Source organism: Ovis canadensis, chromosome 2 (assembly GCF_042477335.2).
Source record: "Ovis canadensis isolate MfBH-ARS-UI-01 breed Bighorn chromosome 2, ARS-UI_OviCan_v2, whole genome shotgun sequence".
NCBI lineage: Eukaryota > Metazoa > Chordata > Mammalia > Artiodactyla > Bovidae > Ovis > Ovis canadensis.
The window spans coordinates 99,667,474-99,677,300 of record NC_091246.1 but is presented as its reverse complement, the minus strand read 5'-3'; positions in this window follow the sequence as shown (position 1 = coordinate 99,677,300).

Sequence of the window (9,827 nt, the reverse complement as noted above, 5' to 3'; positions counted from 1 at the left end):
CAAATTTGCATAAAAGGCAGAATACCAAGGAGAAAATGGTAAAGCTTAAAGTAAAATAAGAAATAACAGATTTTAAATAAAGGTAAAATAAGAGAAAGTACAACTTTATCATGATCTAATACACTGAAAACCAGAGGAAAATGTTCATGTGGCTTCTCATCTCTGCTGTTTTCCACATGGACTCATAGGTGCCGCTCTGATATTGTCCCTGTAGCTATTCAAAGATACAACTGTAACTTTCATAAGCAGCCTCAGAAAATCCAATTATTGAAGCAGTCATTTTTTTTTGCAATATTTACATCTCAGTGCCATTTAAAGTCTTGGAAATTAAACATCTCATTTAACTTCCATTTGTGCTTACTCTTATAATTTACTGTTTTATGAACCATTGCCTTATTTCTGTTATGAGTGCTTTCAATGAAGATTTGACTATTAAAATTGAAGGAAAGAAACTATAAAGAAGAAGACTTAAATAACCTATTAGTTTGTGTCAATTTCAAAACAGAGCAATCTTTCTATGGTTTGAATATATTGAAATTTGGATTTTCATGATATGGAATTCAAGACATTGTCTTTTCAGCATGATGCTATAGATAGCAAATTTTTGGATTTTATATTTTTAACTTTTCTAATATATTATTTTAAAATGTCTTCTAACTGTACTTATTTTAGACATTTCAGCTTTATAGAGAAACAGTTTGCCATAATCACTCTGGCCTTGAATGAGGGGCTTGAGACATATCATAATTTGTGTTACCACCAAGAAAAAATTAATACTTAGATATAAAGTCAATAAAATATGTATAAAATCTATATTAGGAAAACTATAAAACTCTAATGAAAGAAATCAAAGAAAATATAAATGAATGGAAAGAGGTTCCATGCTCATGGACATAAGGGGTCAATATTGTTATTAATATGCTGTCAGTGTTTCGCAGCTTGACCTATATCACACCCAATCAAAATCAGAATCCTGACAACGCACTTTGTGGAGATCAACAAACTGATTCTAAACATAAAGCTGTAGAGTCATTCCTAAAATATCAATGATTGCCAGTTGTTTGGTGGAGAAGGGGAGATAAATAGCGGCACACAGGGCATTTTTTGGATTGTGAAGCAGGCCTGTACTATAGTATAATGGGGATATATGACATTAAGCATTTGTCGAAACCCATATACCTGTACCACGTGAAGAGTGGTCCCAAATGGAAACTATGAACTTTACTTAATGATAATGTATTAGGATAATTTCATCAATTACCTGTACCACACTAGTGGAGGATATTAATAATAAGGGACATGTGTATATATGGAAACTTATTATACATTCTGAGCGATTTTCTGCCCTAAAATGCTATTGTAAAGTAATTAGCCTCCAATTAAAATAAATAAATTTATATATTTTTTAAAAGTCTATTGAAAAATATACATTAATTAAAATGAAAACACAAGTAATGAATGGGATAGTATATTCATAATATATATGTCTGGTGAAAAAGTTTTATTCATATTATATAAACGACTCAAAAATTAATATTAAGAGGACAAATTACACAGTAAAATGGGCAGAATAAGTGAATATGAATTCCCACAGGGAAATACACATGTTAATAATTTTATGATTATATATTATTACTCTAAGGAAATTAAAACTGAAATCACAATGAGATACTACTACATCTAATAGAGTAGGTAAAAGAAAACTGATAATATTGAATATTGACAGACACAGAATAGTCTAACAGGTGTATAAAGTGATAAAATAACATCAGAGATTTTACAGCTTCTAATAAGAGTTAAGAAGATACCTGTCTCATGAGGCAGTAATTTTGTTTTTTTGTATTGCCCAAGAGATACGAAAATTAAGTCTATAAAGAGAAGTACTGGAAACAAAATGTCTATCAACAACAACATGGATTAAAACATTGTGATTTATTCATACATTGCAATACTATTCATTAAGGAAAAGAAATATTCTGTAGATACAAACAATAAGGATTAACCTCAAAAACATAACTTTGAACAAGAGGAACTAGTTAAAAGATAGTACATATTTTTAAAACTCATTGAATCAAATTCTAAAACAGAAAACAATTATCTGTAGAGAAATATAAAACACTGGTTGACTCATGGACTTGGCAGTGGAGGATAAGGAGGAATTGTCTGGAGAGTGGCAAGAAAAATATTTCTTGGATTATGGAAATAGTCTATCTTGACAGAAGTGTGGGCACAAGTTTTTTGTGTTTTAGATGTATTGGCAATATCTGTATATTTTACTACATTTAATTTACCCTTTGGTGAATAATAGTTTTTATAAGTGTAAGAGGGATGGTCTTGACTCCTGTCTCCCGTACAATGTCATGAACCTCCATTTAGAGTTCATCAGGCACTCTGTCTATCAGATCTAGTCCCTTCATAAGGGATTTGATTTGGGTCATACATGAACAGTCTAGTGGTTTTCTCCATTTTCTTAAATTTCAGTCTGAATTTGACCATAGGGAGTTCTTGATCTGAGCCACAGTCAGCTCCCAGTCTTGTTTTTGATGACTGTGTAGAGCTTCTCCATCTTTGGCTGCAAAGAATATAATCAATCTGATTTTGCGTCCACCATCTGGTGATGTCCATGTGTAGAGCCTTCTCTTGTGTTGTTGGAAGAGGGTGTTTGCTATGAGCAGTGCATTTTCTTTGCAGAACTCTATTAGCCTTTTCCCTGCTTCGATCTGTACTCCAAGGCAGCAGAGACATTACTTTGCCAACAAAGGTCCATCTAGTCAAGGCTATGGTTCTTCCAGTGGTCATATATGGATGTGAGAGTTGGACTATAAAGAAAGCTGAGCACCGAAAAATTGATGCTTTTGAACTGTGGTGTTGGAGAAGACTCTTGAGAGTCCCTTGACTGCAAGGACATCCAACCAGTCCATCCTAAAGGAAATCAGTTCTGGGTGTTCATTGGAAGGACTGATGTTGAAGCTGAAACGCCAATACTTTAGCCACCTGATGTGAAGAGCTGACTCATTGGAAAAGACCCTGATGCTTGGAAAGATTGAGGGCAGGAGGAGAAGGGGAAAACAGGATGAGATGATAGGATGGCATCACCCACTCGATGGACATGGGTTTGGGTGGACTCCGGGAGTTGGTGATGGACAGGGAGGCCTGGCATGCTGCAGTTCATGGGGTTGCAAAGAGTCAGACATGACTGAGTGAACTGATGTACTAGTTTGCGATTGTAATTGGCATGTATAGCATTAATGCAATAAATATTATAAATTGTTTTATCCTGTAAGCATTGCTATTAAATGACAGCATCATTAAAATAGAAAAGAGAGAAAAATGTTATTTTCCTCTACCACTATCCCAAAAAGAATCTGCTGTCACAACAATGATAAAGTAGAATACATTAAGTACTCCCCATTTTTCAAACTAAATGTGAGAAAAGCAAAATAAAGACATTTATTATTTGAGTCATAAAATTTTAAAATTAAAAACATATTTGTAACTTTGGCATATGAGGTGTTTACAAGTTTAAGTCATTAGAGATGACAGTTTAATGAATGGATAAATTTGCTGGCAATTACCAGATTAGCCTTTTGACTGAATAGTTATAGGAGATTTCCTGTAAGATAATTAAGCATAGCCTCACTGACCCTGTGTTTCTGGTGTTTCCTTAGAATTCATCTTTAAAATTGGCTTAAGGGTAGACTTCAGTTCCTCTTAGACCTTACTCAAATTATATTATTTGACAAAATCATTTCTCATTTGTGCAGTGTCAGGTGTTAAAATGTTCATAATCAGCATAAAAGAAGTTTAACTCCCACACAGTCCCAAATTTTATCCACAGGAGAAAGCAGTACTGATGTTTACTGTCCTTAGATGTTTCTTATGGATCAGCCATGATTTCTATGCAAAGTACATGCACCTACATATTAACACACACACACACACACACACACACACACAGAGGTAGCCATTCCATTTCCTAGATCTAGCAGATACTTGAAGGAAATATTTGGAAATCTCCAGGTACACCCACAATAAACACTGTCTTACTCTACCAAGAACTTTATCTGAACTACTTTTTCTTTCCATGCCATGCAATCCACTCTACGACTCAGCTTCTTCCTTGAATTCTTCAATTCTCACGTCCCTCTTATCTCTGTCATCCTGTTTCACTTACTTTGCATGTCTTTCCTGCTTCACTTGCTTTGTTCCTCACTTAACACTTTTCAAATACTACCTTATGCTATAGTTGTTTCCTATGTATTTTTAAGAAATGTGTTCTCATTAAATCTGTTGATTAAATTGTAGCCTTATGCACAGTAAACTACAACTACTGCTATTTCAAAATAAAATACCACTAGGCTTCATCACTTGAAACCTACTTTATCCTTAATAGGTTTCTTTTATGTTCCCTACTTAAACTGCCTTTAGTTAACTATATTAAAAACAAAATACAATATATATTTTATTCACAAAAATCCATTTATTTATAAGTTCAAATAATCACAGAGAGAAAAGAAAATTTGAAATGTTAAAAGTTTAATGTTCTTTTATCCTTGACCTAGAGGTCTCAATCCTGTTCTTCAAATGTAAAAGCATTTTATAAAATTAATTTACACTAAAAGCTAGAGGTCATTTTCAAGAAACTCTAGAGAATTAGTGCCAAATAAGTTATATATATTTCACTGATTGCCAACAAGAAAAGTCAATTTCCAGTGCTAACATCTAGGAATTTAATTTGATCACTTATTAATATAATTAGAAGCAGTATTGCTTGGAGGCAAGTAGCTTAATCTATGAAGGAAGAAGAGAAATTAAATCGAAATGAATTTACTTACCAATATTCTAGATGAATGTCATACTTTGTATTTTTCCCTGAAGTTACAGATAATCATGAAAATATGAGTCAGATAGCTGTGCCTCTAAACTTAGGAAACAGAAGAGAGAAGTGGTTGGGGTGTTGGGACTTGCTGGGTGTTCCAACATTAAAGGAGTGTTTTCATTGGTTCCTATGCTCAGATGAGGCTTCCCAGGTGGCTCAGTGGTAAAAAGAGAATAAAAATCTGTCTTCCAATGCAGGACATGCAGGAGATATGGGTTTGATACCTGGATTGGGAAGATCCCTTGGAGTAGGAAATGGCAACGTGCTCCAGGATTCTTGTCTGCAAAATTCCATTAACAGAGGAGCCTATCCAGCTACAGTCCATGGGATCACAGAGTCTGACATGACTGAGTGACTGAGCAGACAGGCATGCTCAGATGATAGACGTATGCTGTAAGAGAAGAAAGACAAAAAATCTACCTACCAACAGGTGCACAGAACAAACTGTTTATCCCCTTAAAGTCTTGATTTCCTTTGGGGACATCTAGGCTCTTTTCACATAATTATTGGGGTAGCAATCGTACTATAAATGCAGGACATGTTTTGGCCACTACCTACTGCCTTTAAAAACTAAAGATGAGTCAGAGGAATATCTAATTTTTGGTAAATATATTTTTGGCTAGCTTTATTCAGATACTCAAGGGTTAAAATGGAAGACTTAAACCAATATCAGACTTTATTGCTTTTAACTCTCAATTTAAGAAATCAAGTAGTTAGGGCTTGAGCTTGTAAGCTATTTGGTCCTTCATAAATAATTTGCAGCTCAGTCCATCATGCAGGGAAGAAGACGTTAGGTATCCATATGAAGAGAATAGATTGCCAGAGTTTGTGCCCCGCCCGCCCCCCCCCGCCCCCCCCCCCCCGCCTTTTTTTAACCACTTACTATCCAGCGATCATGAGACTTTTCTTTGTCTCAGTTTTATGATACATAATATCAATGCCTGCTTCACTGGGTTGGTGTGAAGCTTCAAGAGTTGATGCTACATACTTTAAGCCCATAGGGCTTCCGGGATGGCTCAGTGTTAAAGAATCATCCTGCCAATCCAGAAGACAAAGGGGGTGTGGTTTTAATCACTGGGTTGGGAAGATCCCCTGGAGGAGGTGGTGGCAAACCACTCCAGTAATTTTGCCTGGGAAATCTCATGGACAGAGAAACCTGGTGGGCTACAGTCTATGAGGTAGCAAAGAGTTGGACATGACTTAACGACCAAGCCCATACACAAACACTTAAAGCACATTAGAGTAGGGCCTGATGAATTGCTGTTTATTTAATTACAATTTTATGAGTTAACTTGGGAGTCCTTCTGTTTTGCAACTACAGTCACTGGGGTTCAATTGTCTAGGATGTCCTAACTTAAATTCTAAGTCTGGTTGGTCTCTGAGGCCTCAGGTGGTTGACTTGATTCTGTTTCATATGGTCTCATCCTGCAGTAGGCCAGCTCAGGCTTCTTCATGTAATGGTAGAAAAATTTCCAGCACATTAAGGAATCTTAAAGTGAAACTACTTTTTATAATTTGGCTTGCATCTTGCTACTGCTGTCCTTTTGCCCTAAGCAATGGCCCAGATCCAAGTTGGCGGAGAGAAACTCAGTTCCTTGGGAAGAAGCAAAACATTGTGCCTACAATCTAAGACATTCTGTATGCATACACACATGTAAGAACACACATATATTTCAAATATCATATGCAAGTCAATTTAATCCACTATATTTAAGTATATGTGCGTGTGTTTGTGTGTATATATATATTTATATACAAACATACATGAGTTATGACTGAAATATTAATAAGTGCCCTTTCAGGGCAACAGAAAAGCACCTCTGTATATGTATCAGAAATCAAATAAATATATGTGTAAACAGAGAGAAATAAATCAAGGCACAGTGTGCTACTACATAACTTATATCAACAAGTCACATCACTCTTTTCCATTGGTGAGATTTAAGAGCTCCACTATATTGGTAGTGTTTTGTGTTTGGTTGCATAATAAATTATCACCAGTATAATCTGCTGCCAGCCTACTCTGTGCATACAGAGTCCTCTTCTAGGCACTAAAACCTGAGGGAAAACAAGTTTAAGTAATTTAAAATATAGTTGAGGTAAACTCGCAGATATATATTTGAAATTAGCCTAGCAAATTCTAAACAAGTGAGTATATATAGTGACATAGATCTTGACCAGAAATAGAAGAGTAAAATTAGCTGTAGGGATTCAGGGGGAAGATATCTGGGGGAATTGTGTGATGACTATTTTATGTCAAGAAGAATACATGGTTAAGTGGAAGAAATAGTGTGGAAGTAGTGTGAAGTTAAGTTTGTTGAAGAAAGTAGGAAGCATATAAAAAGGGAGCACCTGTTACATTGAACTAGGGAGTTTAAATTTAATGTCATAGCAGGAGGGAATTACTAGCTGTTTTTAGGAAAGATATAATCCAATGTGATATTTACACTGCAGGTGACGTTTCTAATTAGTAGTTCTCTTAAACAGTTGAAGACTATAAATCTGGATTTTACCAATTTTGATGGCTTTAAAAGAACCCATTTTAATAGTTTTAAACTTGTACAAAGTATAAGTATAAATAAGTCTAGTTTCTTTTCCAAATGATGCATAATCTTGGTAACTTAAATAATTTAAACATGATCTTTTTAGTTATATTCTTTGCAGCCAAAGATGGAAAAGCTCTATACAGTCAACAAAAACAAGACCCAGAGCTGACTGTGGCTCAGATCATGAACTCCTTATTGCCAAATTCATATGTAAAAGGAAGAAAGCAGGGAAAACCACTAGACCATTCAGGTATGACCTAGATCAAATCCCTAATAATAATACAGTGGAAGTGAGAAATAGATTTAAGGGACTAGATCTGATAGACAGAGTGCCTGATGAACTATGGATGGAGTTTCCTGACACTGTACAGGAGACAAGGATCAGGACCATCCCCCAAAAAAGAAATGCAAAAATGCAAAATGGCTGTCTGAGGAGGCCTTATAAATAGCTGTGAAAAGAGAGGCAAAAAGCAAAGGGGAAAAGGAAAGATGTACCCAGTTGAATGCAGAGTTCCAAAGACTAGCGAGGAGAGATAAGAAAGCCTTTCTCACTGATCAGTGCAAAGAAATAGAGGAAAACAATAGAATGGGAAAGACTTGAGATCTTTTCAAGAAAATTAGAGATACCAAGGGAACATTTCATGCAAAGGTGGGCTCAATAAAGGACAGAAATGGTATGAACCTAACAGAAGCAGAGATATTAAGAAGAGGTGGCAAGAATAAACAGAAGAACTGTACAAAAAAGATTTGCATGTCCCAGATAACCACGATGGTGTGATCACTCACCTAGAGCCAGACATCCTGAAATGTGAAGTCAAGTGGGCCTTGCTGCTGCTGCTGCTGCTGATGCTAAGTCACTTCAGTCGTGTCCTACTCTGTGCAACGCCATAGATGGCAGCCCATCAGGCTCCCCTGTCCCTGGGATTCTCCAGGAAGAACACTGGTTGGGTTGCCATTTCCTTCTCCAGTGCATGGAAGTGAAAAGTGAAAGTCAAGTAGTTCAGTCGTATCCTACTCTTAGCGACCCCATGGACTGAGCCTACCAGGGTTCCCCGCCCATGGGATTTTCCAAGCAAGAGAATTGGAGTGGGTTGCCATTGCCTTCTCCAGTGGAGGTGATGGAATTCCATTTGAGCTAATTTAAATCCTAAAAGATGATGCTGTGAAAGTTCTGCACGCAATATGCCAGCAAATTTGGAAAACTCAGCAGTGGCCACAGGACTGGAAAAGGTCAGTTTTCATTCCAATGCCAAAGAAAGGCAATGCCAAAGAATGCTCAAACTACCACACAATTGCACTCATCTCATATGCTAGGCAAGTAATGCGCAAAATTCTCCAAGATAGGCTTCAACAATAGGCGAACTGTGAACTTCCAGATGTTCAAGCTGGTTTTAGAAAAGGTAGAGGAACATGAGATCAATGGCCAACACCCACTGGATCATTGAAAAAGTAAGAGAATTCCAGAAAAACATCTATTTCTGCTTTATTGACTATGCCAAAGCCTTTGACTGTGTGGATCACAATAAACTGTGGAAAATTCTGAAAAAGATGGGAATACCAGATCACCTGACCTGCCTCTTGAGAAATCTGCATGCAGGTCAGGAAGAATAGCTAGAACTGGACATGGAACAACAGACTGGTTCCAAATAGGAAAAGGAGTAAGTCAGGCCATATATTGTCACCCTGTTTATTTAACTTATATGCAGAGTACATCATGAGAAACACTGGACTGTAGGAAGCACAAGCTGCAATCAAGATTGCTGGGAGAAATATCAATAACCACAGATATGCAGATGACACCATCCATATGGAAGCAAATGAAGAACAACTAAAGATCCTCCTGATGAAAATGAAAGAGGAGAGTGAAAAAGTTGGCTTAAAGCTTAACATTCAGAAAAGTAAGATCATGGCATCTGATCCCATCACTTCATGGCAAATAAATGGAAACAGTGGAAACAGTGGCTGACTATTTTGGGGGGCTCCAAAATTACTGTAGATTGTGACTGCAGCCATGAAGTTAAAAGATATTTACTCCTTGGAAGAAAAGTTATGACCAACCTAGATAGCATATTAAAAAGCAGAGTCATTACTTTGCCAACAAAGGTCCGTTTAGTCAAGGCTATAGTTTTTCCAGTAGTCATGTATGGATGTGAGAGTTGGATTATAAAGAAAGCTGAGTGGCAAAGAATCAATGCTTTTGAACTGTGGAGTTGGAGAAGACTCTTGAGATTCCCGTGGACTTCAAGGAGATCCAAACATTGCATCGTAAAGGAAATCAGTCCTGAATATTCATTGGAAGGACTGATGTTGAGGCCGAAACTCCAATACTTTGGCCACCTGATATGAAGAGCTGACTCATTTGAAAAGACCCCGATGCTAGGAAAGATACTGACGGGAGGAGA